Raw genomic sequence first — 22,905 nt, forward strand, 5'->3', positions numbered from 1 at the left:
GGAGGGGATGGCTGCTTGTGGATCAGGACCCAGGACACGGATCAGGACCAGGTACTTAGTTTGCAGTGACCCCGAGTCTAGCTTGGGGTTACCGATTTTGACAGCTAGATTTAACCCCAAGCCAGGCTCGGGAAAACCGCTGGGGAGGTTAATGTCCAACTTTACTTGCCCTTCGACTGAGGGTGTTGATGAATTTTGGTCTGGAGCATTAAACTAACCCTCCTCTTCACTCTCCTCTCCTTCCTCTTTGCTTGCCTCTGTTGTAAGCATAGGGATATCAGGGACTTCACCATCATCTGGTTCCACTTGCAGCCTTGGAATCCTGGATAACAGGATCACCACCAGATTTACCCATAGTAGGTAATTGGCTGTCTCCGGAACTTTCCCAACTGAGTGGTGTATGCACAGACGTCACAATAACATGTTACAGGATGGTCCTCATTTCCTATGGAAGAAATCATTCTTGTGAATATCAGGTAAAGTTTTTTATCTTAACACTAACTCCAAGGGTTCACGTCACTCCTTAAACATATTTCTATTATCTTAATTTATTAAGAGAAAAAAAAAACTTTGTTGCATTAATGTCTTTCATCCTAAAAAAAAAAACACACACAAAGTACCTTATCGGTCTTATAAATGTTATTTTCTTACAGCCGTTTACCCTTCTAACTCCTGTGAGATGTTTCCTGGAGTTTTCTAGGTCCTATAAAGCTGCCATAAGGCTATGAGGTGGAAAGAGCCTTTACCACCTTACAGTTAGTATATTGTTAATGTTTACTCTATAATGAAGCATTTTCCAGACAGCACATGCCGCCACTTGTCTTCTCCGTCCACTAAATTAATCAGGGCACTGTCAACACTGGAGGCTATGATTTCAGCCTGCAATGGGAGACCATTTTCCTGGTGCCACCATACCCTGGTGCCAGCTCTCAGGATTCCTTTACCTGTAACAGGTGCCAGAGCCAATGTAGAAGGAATCCACCCCTTGATCATCTGAAGATAGGTCTGAAAGCATGTGACCTGTACAGTTATGGTTTAGCATTCTTTCTAGCGGGGTCAAACCACTAGCCAGTGGTCTGTCAATAAGTTGCTTAACTGCTAGGGGAAGGTGAGTCATCCAAGCATGCAACTCTCCTCCTCCTAGTTTCCTTAAATGTTGTTTAAGTAGGCCAACCATGCGTTTCACAAGGCCTGTAGACTGGGTAGTATGGGATATGGTATACCCACTGAATATCATTTTCCTCAGCATATTGTTTAACTTTGTTCTCTGTAAAATGCATACCATTATCAGTGTGTACCTGCTGAGGTGATCTATACATAGCTACTACTCTCTCCAGAGTAAGAATGGTGTTTTTCTGATTTTCCCTGAGGCACGGGTAGGCCACAATCAGTCCTGAAAAGGTGTCTACAACAACACAAATGTATTGGCAATGTTTGCTATTGGGCAGGGGCCCTGCAAAATCTATTTGCCATATCTGCGCTGGCCCTTTTCCTAATAGCAATTTTCCATAGGGCTGGAGACAAGATATTTTCCTGTGCTGTTGACAAACAGGGCACATGGCAATTACATTTTTAATTATGTAAATTTTGAGTCCCAACCCTCTTTGCTGCACCCACCTGTAAGTAGCTTTTCTCCCAGGTGTCTGCATTTCCCATGGGCCCAAGCAGCCATTCCTTTCACCACAACCATGTTTGGGGGGACTGTCACTTCAGCCACTTTGGCCCTTTGGTTGACTATAGAATTAAACAGATGTTCTAATGAGTCAGTCCCACAATGAGCATCCACATGATACACCATGATGGTGCCTTGGGATGCTAAGTCCCAAATATGCTGCCACAATTAATTTCCCCACACTTCTTTAGAGTGAATCATAAAATGCTTAGCAGCCCACATTGGCATCCATATAGCAAGGCCATTAGCCACTGACCATGAGTCTGTATACAGGTGACATTGACCAGGCATTTCTTTTACAAGGGCTAAATACACTTCATACCATTTTGCATATTGGCTGCTCTTACCTTTTCCTTCTTGTTTGTTAACAGGCCCATAGGCCACAGCTTTCCAGTGGCACTCTGCTCCTTTGTATTTAGCAGAGCCATCAGTGAACCAAGCATGTTGCTGCTCTTCCGTTGTGAGATCACTGAAAGGCTTACCCCATTTCACAGGTGATTCCACTTGCTGATGTGGATTATCTACAGGGGTTGCTAGGGCCTCACGTGCTACCTGTTCATGAAGAGTAGAGACACCTGCAGGCCCTACTTTAGCCCTATCTTGTATGTACCATTTCCATTTAATGACACTGGTCTCTTGGGTATGGCTAATCTTGTGAGACTTTAGGGAACTCATTACCCACTTCATAATTGGGATTTCTGGTCTCAAAATCACAGCTTGATTTAATGTCAATTGTTCTGTGTTTATCAGTGCCCAATAGCAAACTAGCAGCTGTTTCTCAAATGCAGTATATCTTTCTCCTGCCTCTGGCAATTTACCGGTCCAAAATCCCAAAGGGACCCGCTTCTTGTCCTGTTTTTGCCATAAACTCCAGTTAGCCAATTTATCCTTCACTGACACTTGCAATTCTACATCCCCAGGGCATAAGGGCCATAAGTCCAGGGCTTGCTGGACTATCTGTTTGGATGTTTCAAAAGCCAACTGTTCCCTCCCCCAATCAAATTCCTTCTTTTTACAGGTAACTTGATATAAGGGCACTAAAACCTGGCCCAAATGAGGGATGTTTTGTCTCCAAAATCCAAAGAGCCCAATGTATCTTTGTGCTTCAGTTTTATTTTGCGGCTCTTTAAAATCTAGTATTTTCTATCTAGCTTTGGGGGTATTTCTCTGTTTCCACAGTGCCATTGAATACCCAGAATCTTCACTGTTTGTGAAGTACCTTGTATCTTATCTAGATTAATCTCTCACCCTTTTTGTTTCATATGGTGAATTATCTTGGCTAGAGTGTCTGCTACCCCCTGCTCATCTGAACCTTGAATGACAATGTCATCTATGTAATGTTGTATCTGTTGATCTGGAGGGAGGGTTAGCTCCACCAGATGTTCTGCCACCAGCAGGTGGCAGATGGTGGGGGAATGTACATAGCCTTGGGGTAGCTATAGGAATGGTGAAAAAGGCCTTGGCCAGATCTAAGGCCCCATATCAAACACCTAAGTGTCTTTGTTTATTTTCTATAATTGTGACCACATCAGGGACTGCTGCTGTCAATGGTGGGGTCACCTTATTGAGTGCTCGGTAGTCAACGGTCATGAGATAAGTACCGCCCGGTTTACGCAATGGCCAAGTAGCTTAATTCCAAGCAGAGGTAATGTCTTTATAACTCCTGCTTTGAGGAGGCCCTCAATTGATTTAGTAATCTCCTGAGGTCCCCCAGGTATGCAATACTGTTTTGTGCACACCTTTTGTGTTGTGGGGGGCAATACTACTGGTGGTATCTGTAATGTGCCTACCAATATGTCCTTAACCTCCCCTAATCTAACTTCAGCTTTGTGAACTCCATATGCATAAGTGCCATCTGTTAAATGCAAAGTCATACCTCTCAGGATGTCAATCCCTATAACGTATTCCTTGATTGGCACAATCAAAACTCTGTACTTTTTACAAGGATTTTTTCCTATCTGTAATTCTACCTCAGTACTAACTGCTTTTATCTCCTTACCTCCTAGTCCTTTGACTACTGCTGGGATTCCCTTGTGCTTTCTAGGGTCTCCATAAATTAATGTGGCCTCCGCTCCTGTATCCACAAGTGCCCTAACTGTCTGAATATTACCCTTCCTCCAGCAGACAGTTAATTCCACATTCAGGCGGGTTTCAGCATTAAAAACAAATTGAATTGGGGGATCTACCAAATTTACTTACTGAATACTTAGGGCATGGGGGCTTGGCCATTATCCTATTTGGGAAGAGCATCTAGCTGCCCATTAACCTCAGCTTCTTTGAATAGCCTGTCAAGTAAATTTAAATTAATGGCATTCTCTTTAATGGTTTCCTCAATTATTTTGTTAGGGTGTTGCAAGATATCCTCCCTGATAGCATCAGAGCCTGAGCGGGCCAGAGCATCCAAGACAGCATCCAGTCTTTTTCCCCAAGATCTCAAGTTTATGCTCTAACCCTTCCAACCGCTGGGGAGTTACAAGTGCATTGGGTGCTGGGGGTCAAGTGAGTACACTGCCCACTGTGATTTAGGGAGTGACAAATCCAGAGCAGGAGAAGGCGGTGGGCTAAGAGCATAGTCAGATAAAGGAGATTTGCAACCCCTGTGTCCCCAAAAGGTGTCAGTTTAAATGGGGACAAATCCATGGGTGGGGCTGATGGGCTTACAATGTCTGGTTTCTGTCTCATATTATTCACCTTTTTCTTATGCAATCCCTTATACAGAGGATAAAGTTTTTCTGTGTCCATGCCATCTATCTGCTCTCTAGGTACACCATTCTTTATTAGTACAGAGAACAGCTCACCATGGAGTCCCTTTTTCAGACCATTCCCCCAACTGTAGCAAGGATTCAGTAACCGCCCTTAATGGCTGACCTGTCATATTTATCAGCAGGGTCAGCACAACCTGTTTATAAGGAGCAGGGGCCCTCAGCCATGTAAAGAGGCAACTGTTTATAGAAGGAGCTTACTAGAAAACCCAGAAAGCATGATAATAGTACAACCAAAAGCTTTACCTAAAAAGTGATAAATAAGTGTTCTCAAAGAGGAGCAATCCCCTTATGGGGGAGGGCTCTACTCTCAGCACTGTGCAAATAGGTAATCTGGGTTATAAGCCTGTAGGTAGCAATGTCTACCACTCTACTATTAGGGGAATCCACCAGTACACAGGAGGAAGCATGTCTCATTTTGAAGAGTTCTCTAACAGCCAGGAGATGCACTGAGGTAAGAAAAAAGTGAGGAGCAAAGCCCTCCAGTGGTGTTGGCCATTCTCACGTTCCGAAGCAAAATAAGCAGGGAGGTCGCAGAATAAATGAAGTATAGAATACAGTGTGGGTGTGACAGACCTTTCAGAAGAGATACAGTATACACTAAATCGAATTAAAAAAAAATTAGTAGCTGAGCCCTCAAGTAGTGTTGATTGTTCTGTTGCCACCATTTGGATGTTGAAAGGTGCAGGCTGAAAAGTGGCAGTAGGACTTTGAAAACATTGAGATATAACAAAGAATTAAAGAGGTAAAATTCTCTAAAATGCATAGAATTTTTCCACCAACATGACATTCAGCAAGGGTGTATCTCTACAAACCTACCTGAAATCTCTTCAGTAATTTCTCTGTATGGTCTTTGCCAACAACATTAACTTTGGTTTCCTATCACAGAAAAAACACATTATCAATATGAGTGCTGTGTATACCCTTTTATTTGAGAGGGCTGGCTTTTCCCAACCAGAACCATATCCCTAAAGATAACTATAAATATATTATTCATAAGATTATATGGTGCATCAGCATGCCTGTATTGGCTTGCAGTAACCACTTGACATGACCAGGGCTGGATCATCCACAAATGATCTAGGCATCTGGCTAGAGTTTGTGGGTGTCTAGGGGCCTGGTTTCAAAACTTTAGTAACAAGCTGGATTTCTGTCGGAGAATCATAATTGATGCTTTCAGTCTGGCACAAGTCAGTAACATTGCTGTCAGTGTATATGGCTTGGGCTGGAAAGAAATAAACAATATGTAAACCCAACATTTCATCTTTCTGATATGTGCCTGCTGTATCATGTATTTGTATGAAAAAGTATCCTGTTCTTTATATTGCCCCCTTTGTGTGAAATCCCTGGTGTTCCTGCCAGTCCCTCTGCTTTCCTATTAAAAACTGACCACACTAATCAGTTCTCTAGCTATTCTGGGAACTGATATTGCTCTCCTCCAATGATCAGACTTGTCCTGACACCCCCTTTGCTCATGCATATCCTTTCACTAGGAAGATCAGTGTGCTGCTGTTTCTCTTTCCATAGGTCTTATGCAGCTGAGCATAGAGGATAGGTGATCATTTATAGAAAAAAAAAAGTGGAATGTAATATAATGTTTATAATGTTTTTATATCTATACACACATTTTTTTGCCTTCTATTTTTATGGTAAACTAAATGGGTTATTTTACAAGATGAGGGTTTATAATGACTTTTACAAGGTGAGGGTTTACAATCACTTTAAGGGCTGGGCAAAGAATAAGCAGGAAAGTGGGTGTCATAATCTCCATCCAGTCACATGGTCTTGAATGGACTGAAGATGTAGCAGCTGAAAAATGGGAGCAATATATTATATTATCCAAGTGGCCAGTGTTTCCCTCATATGTCCCAGCAAGACTAGTGGATGACAAGCTTTCATGGTGGTAACAAGCTATCCACTGATAACCTCACAGGAATATGGGGAGAGGGGTTATTTTCAGTTCAGTTTTAGAGTGTTACATCTTTCCATCCAAGTAAGGGTGCATTGAAATCAGGCTTTTAGGTAATTTTTTGTTTTCTAGAGAAATGTGGGGAGTTTGTGGCATAGGCATTGACTGGACCTTTTGTTAAATCAGTTCCGAAATATATAAGGAAATTCAGTAAATGAAAAATTACCCAGGATTTTAGTGAGCATATTGCTGGAGAGGGAAATGTGAAGAGATTCCAATTTCTGGTAGTTGATGTGAAAGTTTGACAATTCCCCAATTTCATGAATTCTGATTCTGAAGAAGGTTTAAATGGGAGTTTCTGCAGAGATCACAAATAGAGACGAGCGAATCGAACCAGGCGAACCGGAATTCGATACGAATTTCAGGAAAAATTCGATTCGCGTCGAATCCGAATATTTGCCTACTTCGGGTGCGCGAATCGGATTTTTCCCGATCAGCCGGCAAAAGTGTCCCTGCAGAGAGCTCCGCTATTTCTGACAGTTCTCTGACAGAAGGAACACATGTACAGCGGTTGAAACATTGTATCTATTTGTTTCCATTTAGGATACAGATGTTTTTATTCGGAAACAGATGTTTCAACCGCTGTACATGTGAAGGAGCTGTCAGAGAACTGTCAGAAATAGAGGAACTCTGCAGATACACTTTTTGCCGGTTTGGAATTCTTATTTTCAACCTACTTCTTCTTCATCCTCATCCTCATCCTCAGAAGAAGAAGAGGATGAGGATGAAGAAGAAGAAGAAGTAGGATGAAAATAAGAATAATTCCAAGCCGGCAAAAAGTGTATCTGCAGAGCTCCTCTAAGTGTATCTGCAGAATAGAGGAGCTCTGCAGATACACTTTTTGCCGGCTTGGAATTATTCTTATTTTCATCCTACTTCTTCTTCTTCTTCTTCCTCTTCATCCTCATCCTCATCCTCTTCTTCTTCTTCTGAGGATGAGGTTGAAGAAGAAGAAGAAGAAGGAGAAGTAGGATGAAAATAGGAATAATTCCAAGCCGGCAAAAAGTGTATCTGCAGAGCTCCTCTATTCTGCAGATACACTTAGAGGAGCTCTGCAGATACACTTTTTGCCGGCTTGGAATTATTCTTATTTTCATCCTACTTCTTCTTCTTCTTCATCCTCATCCTCAGAAGAAGAAGAGGATGAGGATGAAGAAGAAGTAGGATGAAAATAAGAATAATTCCAAGCCGGCAAAAAGTGTATCTGCAGAGCTCCTCTAAGTGTATCTGCAGAATAGAGGAGCTCTGCAGATACACTTTTTGCCGGCTTGGAATTATTCTTATTTTCATCCTACTTCTTCTTCTTCTTCTTCTTCCTCTTCATCCTCATCCTCATCCTCTTCTTCTTCTTCTGTGGATGAGGAAGAAGAAGAAGAAGAAGAAGAAGAAGTAGGATGAAAATAAGAATAATTCCAAGCCGGCAAAAAGTGTATCTGCAGAGCTCCTCTATTCTGCAGATACACTTAGAGGAGCTCTGCAGATACACTTTTTCCCGGTTTGGAATTATTCTTATTTTCATCCTACTTCTTCTTCTTCTTCTTCTTCTTCATCCTCATCCTCATCCTCAGAAGAAGAAGAGGATGAGGATGAAGAAGAAGAAGAAGAAGAAGAAGTAGGATGAAAATAAGAATAATTCCAAGCCGGCAAAAAGTGTATCTGCAGAGCTCCTCTAAGTGTATCTGCAGAATAGAGGAGCTCTGCAGATACACTTTTTGCCGGCTTGGAATTAATCTTATTTTCATCCTACTTCTTCTTCTTCTTCTTCTTCTTCATCCTCATCCTCATCCTCAGAAGAAGAAAAGGATGAGGATGAAGAAGAAGAAGAAGTAGGATGAAAATAAGAATAATTCCAAGCCGGCAAAAAGTGTATCTGCAGAGCTCCGCTAAGTGTATCTGCAGAGCTCCGCTATTTCTGACAGTTCTGTGACATTCACTCCATACAGCGGTTGAAACATTGTATCTATTTGTTTCCATAAATGGAACCATTTATGGAAACAAATAGATACAATGTTTCAACCGCTGTATGGAGTGAATGTCACAGAACTGTCAGAAATAGGCTATTTCTGACAGTTCTGGGACATTCACTCCATACAGCGGTTGAAACTGCTGTATGGAGTGAATGTCACAGAACTGTCAGAAATAGGCTATTTCTGACAGTTCTGGGACATTCACTCCATACAGCGGTTGAAACATTGTATCTATTTGTTTCCATAAATGGATCCATTTATGGAAACAAATAGATACAATGTTTCAACCGCTGTATGGAGTGAATGTCACAGAACTGTCAGAAATAGGCTATTTCTGACAGTTCTGTGACATTCACTCCATACAGCGGTTGAAACCGCTGTATGGAGTGAATGTCACAGAACTGTCAGAAATAGGCTATTTCTGACAGTTCTGTGACATTCACTCCATACAGCGGTTGAAACATTGTATCTATTTGTTTCCATAAATGGATCCATTTATGGAAACAAATAGATACAATGTTTCAACCGCTGTATGGAGTGAATGTCACAGAACTGTCAGAAATAGCCTATTTCTGACAGTTCTGGGACATTCCCTCCATACAGCGGTTGAAACCGCTGTATGGAGTGAATGTCACAGAACTGTCAGAAATAGGCTATTTCTGACAGTTCTGGGACATTCACTCCATACAGCGGTTGAAACATTGTATCTATTTGTTTCCATAAATGGATCCATTTATGGAAACAAATAGATACAATGTTTCAACCGCTGTATGGAGTGAATGTCCCAGAACTGTCAGAAATAGGCTATTTTTGACAGTTCTGGGACATTCACTCCATACAGCGGTTGAAACATTGTATCTATTTGTTTCCATAAATGGATCCATTTATGGAAACAAATAGATACAATGTTTCAACCGCTGTATGGAGTGAATGTCCCAGAACTGTCAGAAATAGGCTATTTCTGACAGTTCTGTGACATTCCCTCCATACAGCGGTTGAAACCGCTGTATGGAGTGAATGTCACAGAACTGTCAGAAATAGGCTATTTCTGACAGTTCTGGGACATTCACTCCATACAGTGGTTGAAACATTGTATCTATTTGTTTCCATAAATGGATCCATTTATGGAAACAAATAGATACAATGTTTCAACCGCTGTATGGAGTGAATGTCACAGAACTGTCAGAAATAGCCTATTTCTGACAGTTCTGTGACATTCACTCCATACAGCGGTTTCAACCGCTGTATGGAGTGAATGTCACAGAACTGTCAGAAATAGCCTAAGAAATAGCGGAGCTCTGCAGATACACTTTTTGCCGGCTTGGAATTCTCCTTCTTCTCATCCTTCTTCTTCTTCTCATCCTTCTTCTTCTTCTCATCCTTCTTCTTCTTCTCATCCTTCTCCTTCTTCTCATCCTTCTCCTTCTTCTCATCCTTCTTCTTCTTCTCATCCTTCTCCTTCTTCTCATCCTTCTTCTTCTCATCCTTCTTCTTCTCATCCTTCTTCTCATCCTTCTCCTTCTTCTCATCCTTCTTCTCATCCTTCTTCTCATCCTTCTCCTTCTTCTCATCCTTCTCCTTCTTCTCATCCTTCTCCTTCTTCTCATCCTTCTCCATCTTCTCATCCTTCTCCTTCTTCTCATCCTTCTCCTTCTTCTCATCCTTCTCCTTCTTCTCATCCTTCTCCTTCTCCTTCTTCTCATCCTTCTCCTTCTCCTTCTTCTCATCCTTCTCCTTCTCCTTCTTCTCATCCTTCTCCTTCTCCATCTTCTCATCCTTCTCCTTCTCCTTCTTCTCATCCTTCTCCTTCTTCTCATCCTTCTCCTTCTTCTCATCCTTCTTCTCATTCTTCTCCTTCTTCTCATCTTTCTTCTCATCCTTCTCTTTCTTCTCATCCTTCTCCTTCTTCTCATCCTTCTTCTCATCCTTCTCCTTCTTCTCATCCTTCTTCTCATCCTTCTCCTTCTTCTCATCCTTCTTCTCATCCTTCTTCTCATCCTTCTCCTTCTTCTCATCCTTCTCCTTCTTCTCATCCTTCTCCTTCTTCTCATCCTTCTCCTTCTTCTCATCCTTCTCCTTCTCCTTCTTCTCATCCTTCTCCTTCTCCTTCTTCTCATCCTTCTCCTTCTCCATCTTCTCATCCTTCTCCTTCTTCTCATCCTTCTCCTTCTCCTTCTCCTTCTCCTTCTTCTCATCCTTCTCCTTCTTCTCATCCTTCTCCTTCTCCTTCTTCTCATCCTTCTCCTTCTCCTTCTTCTCATCCTTCTCCTTCTCCTTCTTCTCATCCTTCTCCTTCTCCATCTTCTCATCCTTCTCCTTCTCCTTCTTCTCATCCTTCTCCTTCTCCTTCTCCTCCTTCTCCTTCTCCTTCTCCTTCTTCTCATCCTTCTCCTTCTTCTCATCCTTCTCCTTCTTCTCATCCTTCTCCTTCTCCTTCTTCTCATCCTTCTCCTTCTCCTTCTTCTCATCCTTCTCCTTCTCCTTCTCCTTCTCCTTCCTCATCTCCAAGGGCATTTAAATTAAAGGTACAGTGTTCTGCACTAATTTAAAGGCTCTCTGAAGCCTAGAAACCCTTTTTATAAGTTAACTTCGTAGCGAATTAATTCGCATTGAATCGAATTTCTTCCTGAAATTCGGCGAATCAGCCGAATCGAATTTTTGAATAATTCGCTCATCTCTAATCACAAAGAATAAAAGGTCATGCACATAGGCAGTTACCTTTTAGGTAATAAGAGCCTATGGCAGTGACTTTGATGTCCGTGTTATCTCTAACCAAATGAAGCAAAAGTTCTTAAGGTTTTTTTTTCTAAATCAGATAATATCCCTTAGAGGTTTTTACAAAAATACATGCAGAGGAAACATTCTAAAACACAATAAAACAATCAAAAATAATAGCATTACTTACAACAACATAAGGACATTGTAATTTAAATGAGTTCTTAAAATATCCAAACAACTTGTCATATAATAGAAATTTAATAAGCACTTTGTATTTCAATGGTTTTTTTAATTTATAAACAGTTTAAGAAGACAGGAGCAACAAAACACACCCATGCAGGCCTGTCAATTGCACATAAAAAAACAAAACAAAACAGCGTTTTAACACCAACAGAGCAAAAGGTGCACCCATGCAGGGGCTATCAATGACACATAATTGACAAAAACATTGGTATAACACAGACAGTAACTCAAACCAAAGGCAGCTATCCACTGTCACACCAAAAACAAACAAAAAAAAGAAAATGAAAGAGTACAAAAGGAAAAAGATAACAAGACCAAGAGCAGCATCACAATCCCAGACTAGCCGAGGGGAGTGTGGGAAAGGCATATTGCAACCACGGCTCCCATGTTTTCAAGAATTTCCGTTGAGAGTTGTTACAGATACTCAACATCTGTTCATTGAGCATTATAGTAGTCATACGGTCCCGCACTCCCTGAAGAGGGACAAATGGGCTCTTCCATGCCTGAGCAATTGTTCTAGTGCCCGACAAGAACAAATAGGAAGCCAACTTCTGCTGGTGAGCCAAGAGGCCCGGTATGAGACAATGAAGCAAAGCATACCGAGCATCCCGGCGTATGGAGAGATAGAACAATGTGAAAAGGATGCCAAACACATGAGACCAAAAATGAAACAGTTTCCAGCATGACCACCAGATATGCAATACATCACCACAATGGCCACAACCCCGAAAACATCAATCACTGCAGGCACGGTTTGCCTGGGCCAAACGAATACCAATGAAACAATACTTTGTATGCCGCCTCCAGTGTGGTCATATTAAATGAACATTTAGCTATAAGCGACCAGGCCTTATTCCAGTCCTCCAGATCCATGACTGCCCCCAGAACGCGCTCCCACTGAGCGACATATGAGAGAAAATTATGTGTCGAGCGTCTGTTCAAAGCTTCATAAAGAAGGGAAATAAGGCCCGGGGCGCCCAAACACTGTTGGTAAAGCAGTTCAAAGGCAGATTTCTGGTACAGGAAAGCAGAAGTGCCCCGAAGTGAGGTCAGCCAATGCTGCAATTGAAGGTAACAAAAAAATTCCGCCGGAGGGACATCCCGTGACTCCCGAAGAGAATTCCAAGTAGGGAAGGACCGAGAAGTTAAAAAGTGTCGCACCTGCGAAAAACCATTGGCCATCCACCAAGAAAACACCCTTGGTTGATTTAAACCCGGTGGAAAGAGAGGGTTGTTAATAATTGGGGGCAAAGGTAGGAAAGGTGACATCAGGCCACTGGAGTAATGTACCGAGTCCCACACTTGTAAGCCATGGAGCAAAATCAGACTCAGTGCCATAGGGCGTAGGTCAGGGGGAAGCCATAGAAGCATCAATGTCAAAATATGGGCACAATTAGGAAGTTCCAGCAGGACCCAGAGAGGAACATTCGAGGAAGCATGCAACATAGATAGTGGGGCAATTTGGCTCGCCTGATAATACTTAGTTACATTAGGCACCCCAAGACCACCTTGGAGTCTATGAACAAAAAGCGTATTTCTGGAGACTCTGGGGAGCTTATCGGCCCATAGAAAATGCATATTCTTCGCCTGACTCAACAGAAGGAAACAAGGAGGAACCCACACTGGGAGAGTGTGAAAATAGTATACCAATTTTGGCAAGATGGTAATTTTCGCTGAATTAACCTGTCCTATCCAAGGCAGGTGCGGAAAGTGACAGGAATGCATAAAGAGAGGACGCAGAGCGAAGCAATGGATAATTATTTGCAGCAAACAACGAGCCATAGGTAGGGGTCAAGAGAATGCCTAGGTATTAGAGAGAAGAGGACGCCCATTTGTAAGAGAAGTGGGACTGTAGGCGTGAAACCAAATCTGAGGTCCAAGTAATATTGAGAGCAACAGTCTTATCCAAATTAATACGGAGACCCGAAATCAAGGAGAAGCGCGCAAGAACCTGTTGCAAATTTGGAAGGGACATCAGGGGATTAGTGAGAGTTAAGAGGACATTGTCAGCAAAAATGTTCAACTTGAACTCCTGTCCCACGTATGGAACACTCGATATATTACGGACGAATTGCTAAAGCCAACGGCTCAAGCGCCAGGACAAAGAGCGCCGGGGATAGGGGGCAGCCCTGTCTCGTCCCTCGCCAAATAGGAAAGGGATCTGAGAAATACCCAGCGTATTTAACGGAAGCTGAAGAGGAAGAATACCAGGCTTGAATTCAAGAAAGAATAGAATCCCCAAAACCCCAACGAGACAGCACAAACTGCAAATATTCCCAGGAGAGAGAATCAAAGGCTTTATATAAGTCTAAGAACAGTAAGAATCCCGGGAGTTTCCGATTTTCCGATGTAGAAAGTGTATAAGATGGACCACCTTACAAACGTTATCACCCGCCTGTCTCCCAGGGATGAAACCTACTTGGTCCCTGTGGACCAGACTACGTAAATATTTATTGATACAAAGACTAAGGATCTTGCCCAATATCTTCAGGTGTTCATTAAGGAGAGAAATAGGCCGGAAGGCTTGCAGTTCCTGCACATCATCGATCGTTTTAGGAACCATGGAGATATGAGCTCTAAGCGCATACGGAGCGGGCAAAGAGCCCTGTCATAACTCATTGAAATAATCAGTTAAGAAGGGCGCCAACAGGGTTGCAAATTTCTTATAATAGAGACCTGGGGCCGCGGTGGACAGTAGAGATTTGATAGCTTGGAGCACTTCCGGTACGGTGACTCCGGCGTTGAGGGTCATCTGCACGATAATCCAGGACGTCAGAGATGTTGGAAGAATGCCTCTGCCTGAGCCACGGGGAAGGTATCTGGTTTAGCATAAAGGCACGAAAGGAAGTCTGCAAAGCAGGAAACAATCTGCTGGGGATTAGAAGTACAGCCAGCCACGGGAAGTCGCAATCATATCGGTTTATGGGGTTTCCCCACAGAATTGAGTTTTCTGGCCAGCATCAGACCCGGCTTATTAGCACAGGAATAAAATTTGTGTTTGGTCCAACGCAAGGCCCGTTCTGCCTCAGAAGAAGTAAGTAGGTCCAACTCTGCTGCCAGAGCATCCCGTGCGCGTTTATGGGCCGCGGATGGAAATGACTTCCAACGAGCATCCGCAGAGGCCAGTAGAGAATGAAGATCCAAAAGTCGGAGCCCCCACTCCCACTTCCGAGCCACCGCCAGCTGTATAACATGAACCCGCACTGTGGCTTTAAGCGCCTCCCACAGGGGCACTGCTGAAGAGACAGATCCCGAGTTTTCCTGAAGTATATGCGTAAGAAAGATTCTATTTGTTGGCAGGTAACCTGAGTGGTCAATAGAGAATCATTAATGCGCCAGTGCAAGAGGTGCCATACCAACCCAGAGAGGGCAAGGAGGAGTGCAAGGGGATCATGGTCCGTACAGGGCGAGGAGGGAATATTTATCTGCCTGACCAAGGGAAGCTGCTGGACATGCATGAATATATGGTCAATCCTACAAAAACTGTCATGAGGATTGGAATAGAATGTAAAGTTGTGCTCAGTTGGGTGAAGTTCCCTCCAGACGTCCGCCAGCCCCACCATCTGCAAAAGAGAGCGCATACGTTCCTCTAGCACGGAGTCGTGGAGAAGGTGAGAAGGGGCCACCCCCCGGGCATAGTGCCTAGCCAATGTGGAATCCAAGGTAACATTTGAATCTCCCAAAAGAAGAAGAAGGAGTGTCAGGAAACGATGGTGCAAAGATGAGAAAAGAATTTATGCTGAAAGCGATTGGGCGCATAGTAACAGACAAAAGTAACCTCCTGGTCCCAGAGGGTGCCCTGCCGGAGCAAATACCTGCCCGTGGGGTCTGCTATATTCCGAGCACAGACAAAGGGGAGATTGCATTTGAAAGCTATCAGTACACCCCGATGTTTCTCAGGAGCCGAGGCCATGAAAAAAGTTGGATAATGAAGCAAAATATACCGTGGGGTGGAGGACTAAGAAAACCTGGTCTCCTGTGAACATACCAAGTCAATTTGTTGTGATTTGAGGTGATGAAAAACTTTAGCCTGCTTCTGATGCGAATTGAAGCTTTGAACATTTTGTGACCCAGCTAAACTTGGGGGTCAACCCCCTCCAGGAGGATGACTACAGGCCGCCGTGGTACCCCACAACACAGCCCAAGTGGTCCCCCACCAACCTCCCAGTAGGATCGACATCCACCCGGGCCAACCTCTCACCCTGGAGCCCAAGGGAACCATCAGCCCATTCCACCAACGGGAACCCGAGCAACAGCAACCAGACCCGTGGTAGGCCGCAATGGCAAAAAGTCATAATCCTCAAGTCCAGGAGGATACCCCCCCCCACTCAAGGATGGAACCCAAGGCAACAGGCCGGATCAGGCCCAACCTGGAACATTAACAAACTGGAAACGCCCTAAGGGCCCTGTCAGGAGAGTCTAACAGTGAAACACAACGTGGAAGGTCCAAGATACAGCTTCAGCCCGGAGAAGAGCAGGACGGACTTGGTTGTAGAGGGATCTGAGGGAGGGCCCTCTTCCTGTTGGACGACCTCTCCCAGAGGCGGCCCAGAGGAAGTGGCCTCACCGGAGATCCAGATCAATGAGCTGGGCTCTGAGTAGCTCCTCCTGGCGAAAGAAGGTGTAAAGATTCTAGGCTGCAGAGTGGCAGTTGAAGGTGAGGCAGAACAGAAAGCCCCAGACGTATTTAATTCTGCGGTTCACCAGGACTGAAGTGAAAGGCTTCAGCTGGCGGCGCTTCTGAAGAGTGGTCTGGGAGATGTCCGCGAAGAGCTGGTAGTGATGCCCCTGGAATCTGATGTCTGGGTTATTTCTGGCCATCAAGAGGATAGTTTCCTTAGTGCAATAGTAAGTGAACTTGATGATAATATCCCATTGACCCCCCCCTGCCCCCCCCTGCCCCCCCATGTCTGGGGCCCAATGCACGGTGTATGCAGTCAAATTCTAGCCTGTCAATGGGAATGACGGGTGTCAGCTCCTGAAACAGAGCAGTAGCAGTTGAGATCTGTGACAGTTTCTGGGATACACCTTAATCACAAATTGCCGCGGCGGGAACGGTTTTCGAAATCCTCAAGCCGGAACAACGCGTCCGCCAATTTTTAACTGAGGTCATACAGATCCTGTTCGTGACTTTTAATGACCGTGGCCACAGTGTCCATGTCAGGAATGGACTTGCCAATAACGGTGGGATTCACCTGCCTTGTGGGCTGCAGTACCAGGGCTGGCCAGCGGGTGCTCTCAGCAATCAGAGACTCACCCCTGCAGTCAGCCAAAACACCTGAAGCTTATTGCAGGGGTTGTATTTAAGGAATGGCCAGACTCACAGTCAGGGCCTTGGTGTGTGTTTTTCCATGGGCCCCTGTATCTTGTAACCTGCATTCCTGTTCCTGTTCCTGTTCCTGCCTGACTTGATGCCGACCCTGCCTGATCCTGACCTCTGCTGACTTCTCCTGTTTGATCCCTGGCTTGTGACCCTGACCATTCTCTCCGCCTGTTCCTCCTGTACCTACCTGCCCGATAGTTATCGATCCGGCCTGCCTGACTACGTTGTGCTCTATATGTGTATGTACCTGTGTATCTATATCAGTTTAGGTTTGTGTTTGTTTCACCTTGTTGTATGTATTTGTGTTAGCTTGGGGTTTGGTGCACTGCATTTATATTTGTATTGTTAGTCTCAATAAATTATATTATTTACTATATCTGAAGCCTACGTTTCCCTGTGTCAGTCCACACACTTCTGGTCACACCCACATCCCTGACAGTCCATTTTATCTTCAAGATCATTCGTCCGATTGCCCAACTCCTGAATTTCTTGCAAAAGATGATCGGCCAGCTTGGAAGTAGCAGAGGATAATTCTGACAGCAGTATGGACTTCAAGCGGCGCAGGAGCTCAGCATCCCTCAGAGCTGGAGGGGGAGATTGCAGGGATGCCTCTGATGCCTGGTTGTCATCACCGCTGGGATCCGGCCCACCCGGTGGGAGCGGCGGGGGACCCAAAATTGAGGCCAGGGCTTCAGATGCAGCCTCTGGTGGGGGACTCAAACTTGAGGCCGTGGCTTTGGATGCGGCCTTCGGCGGGAGACCCAAAATCGATGCCGCGGCTTCAGACGCGGCCTCCGTCAGGTAGGTCGCAAGTTCCGACACAGCCCACCGAGCTGGCAGCTGTAGATTTCTTGCCCATTAGGGCAGTGGGGGACAGGGGGCTAGGAGGGGCTGGAAGAAAGGCAGGCAACCCCCCCTGGGGGCTGGAAGATCGGCCGATTAGTCCGGCGGCCGAGGAGCAGGCCTACAATGCGGCCATCCTAATTGCTGCTCACGAGTGCCCCCTTTAAATAAGCAGTTTGTACAGTGAACATAATATTCCTGGATGCATTTAGTAATCATCCAAAAAAAAAACACCAAAGTGGCAGGAAAAAGGGGCATGTTTCATACATATCTTGGACAGCCCCTATGCTGGTAATTTTCTCTTTCTCCAATATGGTGTTAACTGTATCTCGCCATTGTCCCATTGTTGGTGGATAGGAAGCTAACCAACTCTGGGCTATGAGTTTTCAAGCAATAAACAGCAAATGTATTATTAACAGTTTAATGGATGACTGAACAACATCTTCAGGAATTTTGCTCAAAAGTGCTACTTTGGGATAAAAAGATAGTTGCAAAAAAAATTGTTCCCGAATAGTTTAATAGATGCTAAACCAGTATCTGTATAACTTAAGACAGTGCCAAAGCATATGGATTAAGATGTTGTCAATTGTGTGTACAATTTTTGAAGGGTACTGTATGGCTCTATGCCAGGGCTTAAAATTTCGAGCCTAGACCTACTAGCCAGGCACAAACCTTACTCTCCACCAGTTTCCCCACCCAACCTTGCCCAGGTCTGCCTCCAACCCCACCCCTGGCAGTCCCCCAACCCCGCCCCCAGCCCTGCTCCAACCACGCCCCCTTAAAGCTTATGAAATTACATTTTTCTTTAGAATAAAGAGTTCAAAATATAAAAAACTGCAATTATAACATTGTTTTATTATGTCAATTTAAACATAACAGCAATAGCTTAATAGTAATAGGCTGCAATCAAAATATTAAGTTTTACAGCTTTAAACCTTTAAATTTGGAGCACAGGTGCAGCCGCTCCATCCATCATCTGTGCTCGCCGCTCACCACACAAGAATTTCTCCTCGCATTTGGCGAGTGGGCAAGCGGTTTTTCAAGCCCTTCTCTTTGTAATATAAATAATTTTGTACATTTCTGAGAGGGAGAAATAGATACTAAGGGAGCTACTTCCAATCCAACTGTGCATTAGTTCTTGCCCATATTGCCCACATTCTGTCTCCATCCCTCACTACATTGTACAGTGGGTAAAACAATTATTTGATCCCCTGCAGATTTTGTAAGTTTGCCCACTTACAAAGAGATGAAGGGTCTATAATTTTTACTATAGGTGTATTTTAAATGATAGAGACATAATATCAACCAAAAATCCAGAAAAAAACACAATACAAATTATACAAATTAAGTTGCAGTTCAGTGAGCAAAATAAGCACAGTATATGATCCCTAAGCAAAACAAGACTTAGTACTTGACTAAGTAGTAAATTGGAGAAACCCTTGTTGGCAAGCACAGAGGTAAGACGTTTCTTGTAGTCGGTTACCAGGTTTGCACACATCTCAGGAGGGATTTTGGTCCACTATTCTTTACAAATCTGCTCTAAAACCTTAAGGTTTCTTGGCTGTCGCTTGGCAACTCGAAGTTTCAGCTCCCTCCATAAATTTTGCATGACTTTAATGTGCTTCTTCTTGAGCCACTCCTTTGTTGCCTTGGGGATATGTTTTGAGTCATTGTCATGCTGGAAGATCCATCCGCGACCCATCTTCAGTGGCTGAGGGAAGCAGGTTCTCATCCAAGATTTTACAATACATGGCCCAGTCCATTTGCCCCTCAATGTGGCAAAGTCAGCTTATACCTTTAGCAGAGAAACAGCCCCAAAGCATAATGTTTCAACCTACTTGACTGTAGGGATGGTGTTTTCAGGATCATAGTAAGCATTTTTCTTCCTCCAAACACGGTTAATGCCAGGGAGTTCAATTTTGGTCTTGTCTGATCACAGCACATTCTCCCAATCCTTCTCTGAATTATTTAGATGTTTGTTGGCAACCTTTGATGGGCCCGTACATGTGCCTTCTTGAGTAGGGGAACCTTGCAGGCATTGCACGATTTCAATCCATGGCAATGTATTGTGTTACCAATGATTTGTTTGGTGACTGTAGTCCCAACTGCCTTGAGATCATTCGCAAGCTCCTCCCGTGTAGTTCTGAGCTTATCCTTCACTTTTATCATGATCATCCTTACAGCATGAGGCAAAATCTTGAAATTATGAACAAATTATAAGTAAGGTGAAAATAAGAAAAATAGAGGAAATTGTTAAAAAAAATAAATAGAAAATTATACATATATAACATGGACTGTGAAATGGGAAAAGGATATGGTAATATGGTAATACCAAATTAAAACGATAAACAATAAAGGTAAAAAATAACAAATAAAAATAAAAGAAGTGAGAAAAGGTGTCTGAAAACGTGAATGTGAAAAATAAAGAATGCAAAATTTCAAAACAAATATTATCATAAAACCAAATTTCTGTTGTCCAATCAGGTACATTTAGGTACATTTAGGTACATTTAGGACAGTGGGGGAAAAATATAAGATAAGAAACATTCTGGAACTATAATATATTCATCAGATGTCACAAAGGAATTTTTAAATGTAGGTCAAAGGTAAAAATCCTTACAAATGGAGATTCAAAGAGATGGAAAAAATGTGGTTAGGGGGAAAGAAAAGGGGAAAGGGAAAAAGAAAAAAAAAGGAGAGGAAGGGAGAAAGAAGTGGGAGAAGGGGAGAGGAAAAAGGGAGGTGAGTAGGGGGGAGGGGAAAAGGGGGAAGGAATGAGAGCAGAAATGAGGTTGAAGTCACTCATAATAGTAAGTGACATCCCACTCAAAGTTAAGTCCATTTGGAATACGGGTTTATCATTTGAATATCCAATATATTTATTTTGCAAAGGAGGGAAAACAGATCACCTCCTCTGGCAGGGGTGTCTACCCACTCAATAATTTGTATTTTGATGGAACTTGTATCTGAATTATGATTCAATCTGAAGTGAAGTAAATGATATATCATCTCTCATTCTGCCACAAAGAAGTCTTGTCTTAGTGATTATACATATCACATATCTTGGTAGTTAATAAGTTGTTTGATGTTATACCCATTGTCCCCAGTCCCCAGTATATTGAAAACTAGAACAGCGTGTTGCATTGCACTTGAAAAATTGTGTGTAACCAAGTTTGTGAAGGTTGATTGGAAGAAAGCATACGTGGAGAAACCATATTTTCAATTGTCCTTGCCCTCCTGGTCACACATTTTACTCGTCTGGATAAGATGATTTTATACTCAGGATCACTGTATAATATTGGTAGGTATTGGGATATTATCCGTTTTAATAATCTGATACTGCTTGCTGTATCGCATTGAGAAAACTAAAGATTAATGATGGGCTGCATGTTCGAGTCCAACATAAGTTTGACTCGAGCATGGGCCATTCCTGTGTTTTGTGAACACACGAATGGTATGGTTGTTCGGCAGGCTATTCGCCTGTGACACCCAACAATGCACTGTGCTTTCACAGCGCATTGTGATTGGCCAAAGCATTGCACCTGACCACAGGTGATCCCGCCCACCTGTGATGTCATCACCCTATTTAAGAACTGTCATCGCGGCTCAGCTGTCAGACGGCGGGAGCCAGGGTCGAGGGCGGAGCAGAATTTTTTTGTCTTTTTTCGGGTTGGTGGTGGTGGCAGACATCTTGATTGACATTGGATCTACTTTGGGGGACTTTTTTTATTTTTATTTTTAAGAAAAGACTTGTCAAAGCCTGTCTACTGTCTTTTTTTTCTTGTGCATGAGTAGTGGTACCATGTACTCACTCACTTGGGGGGAGGGCGGAATCCTGTTAAAGGGGACTTCCAGATTCTGATAAGATCCCCACCCACAGACCCCCACAACCACCATCCAGAGTTGTGTAGAAGAGGCCCTTGTCCCCATCAACATGGGGACAAGGTGCTTTGGGGTAGGGGAACCCCCTCTGTCCCAAAGCACCCCCCCCAGCATTCAGGGCATGTGACCTAGTATAGTTCAGGAGGGGGGCACTCACTTGCCCACCCCTTTCTTGACCTGCTGGGCTGCATGCTTGATTAGGGTCTGGTACCCCCACACAATTTTTTTAAATTTTTGCATGGGGTTTCCTCTCAAAATCCATACCAGACCCAAAGGGTATGGATGGGGAGGACCCCATGCATTTTTTTTAATTGTTGGGGGCAATGCCAACAATTCTTTTGACATTCAGCTGTCAGCGGGGAATCCCGCTGACAGCTCAAACATGAATGGATGTCTTACTACTAAAATACTGCATGATTTAATAATATAACACATGCAGTATTTTAGTAACTTACCACATACTCAGATGCGGTAAGATGCCACTTAGTAAATTGTCCCTGTTCAAAGTTCTCGGTAGAACTTTCAGTAGGTTCAAATGTTTGATCTCAAATCAAACAGGGGGAGGTTCTGCCCATCACTAGTAAAAATGTTATAGCTACATTTTTCTTCATTAGCTGTGAGGGTCTGTTAGCGCTGAGAAGTTTCTCTCTTGATGTATTACTGACTAAGCGATATGCTTGGTTGACCACATGTCTATTATATCCATGTTCATGGAACGTTTTTTCCATGGTTTTGGCTTCAGTTTCACAGTCCACACTAGAATAACAATTTATTTTAAATGGGTCAACTAGCCCTTTGGAATAGCATGAATGACTTGTGGAGAATGGCAACTAAATGCATGGAGTACAGAATTGTTTCATGTCGGTTTTCTAAATGATGTCATTGTAACCCGGTGTTGTTGGAGAGAGCCGTTTAGGGTGATGTCCAGATAAATGATTTTATTTAATTGTTCTTCTCCAGTGAATCCTAAGTTCAATGTATTTGAGTTCAAATATGTGAGAAAATCTTCAAATAATAAACTTTAATCCACAATGAAGATCAGCTCCTCTATGTAGCAGAAATACGTTCTGATGAGATGTCTGTGAAAGTTGTATATGTTGTAGATGAACTGTTCTACCCATCTGCACATAGAGAGATTAGCATATGTCAGTGCAAAACTGGCTCCCTTTGACGCTCTGTACATAAAACTTCTGGTTGAATAGAAAGTAATTGTGTCTCAATAAAAACACTTTCTAGAATGAACCATTTCATTTCTTAACTGTATTCTGTATATAATTCCATATGGTGTTGTAAGGCCTGAAGGCCTAAGGTCTGTGGAATACAGGAGTACAATGACTGTACGTTGCAGATGAGCCATTTTAGATTGTTTGTCCTGGGGAAATTCTCTACTGTTTGAATAACATTTTTGGTGTTCCAAACACAGGACAATAATTGAATAACCAAAGGTTGAAGCACATTATCAATGAGATTTCCAAATGATTCCCCAAGTGAACCAATGCTAGCTACTATGGGCCTTCTCTTTAAGG

At 43.3% G+C, this 22,905-nt stretch overlaps 1 pseudogene; it reads right to left on the reverse strand.

Moving 5' to 3' along the window:
* Positions 1-213: 213 nt before the first annotated feature.
* Positions 214-22,905, reverse strand: part of LOC149456999 (uncharacterized) — a 38,266-nt pseudogene continuing 15,574 nt past the window's right edge.

The sequence above is a fragment of the Staurois parvus genome, unplaced genomic scaffold, assembly GCF_062004578.1.
Source record: "Staurois parvus isolate SC_StPar_1 unplaced genomic scaffold, SC_StPar_1.0 ptg000339l, whole genome shotgun sequence".
NCBI classification, from domain to species: domain Eukaryota; kingdom Metazoa; phylum Chordata; class Amphibia; order Anura; family Ranidae; genus Staurois; species Staurois parvus.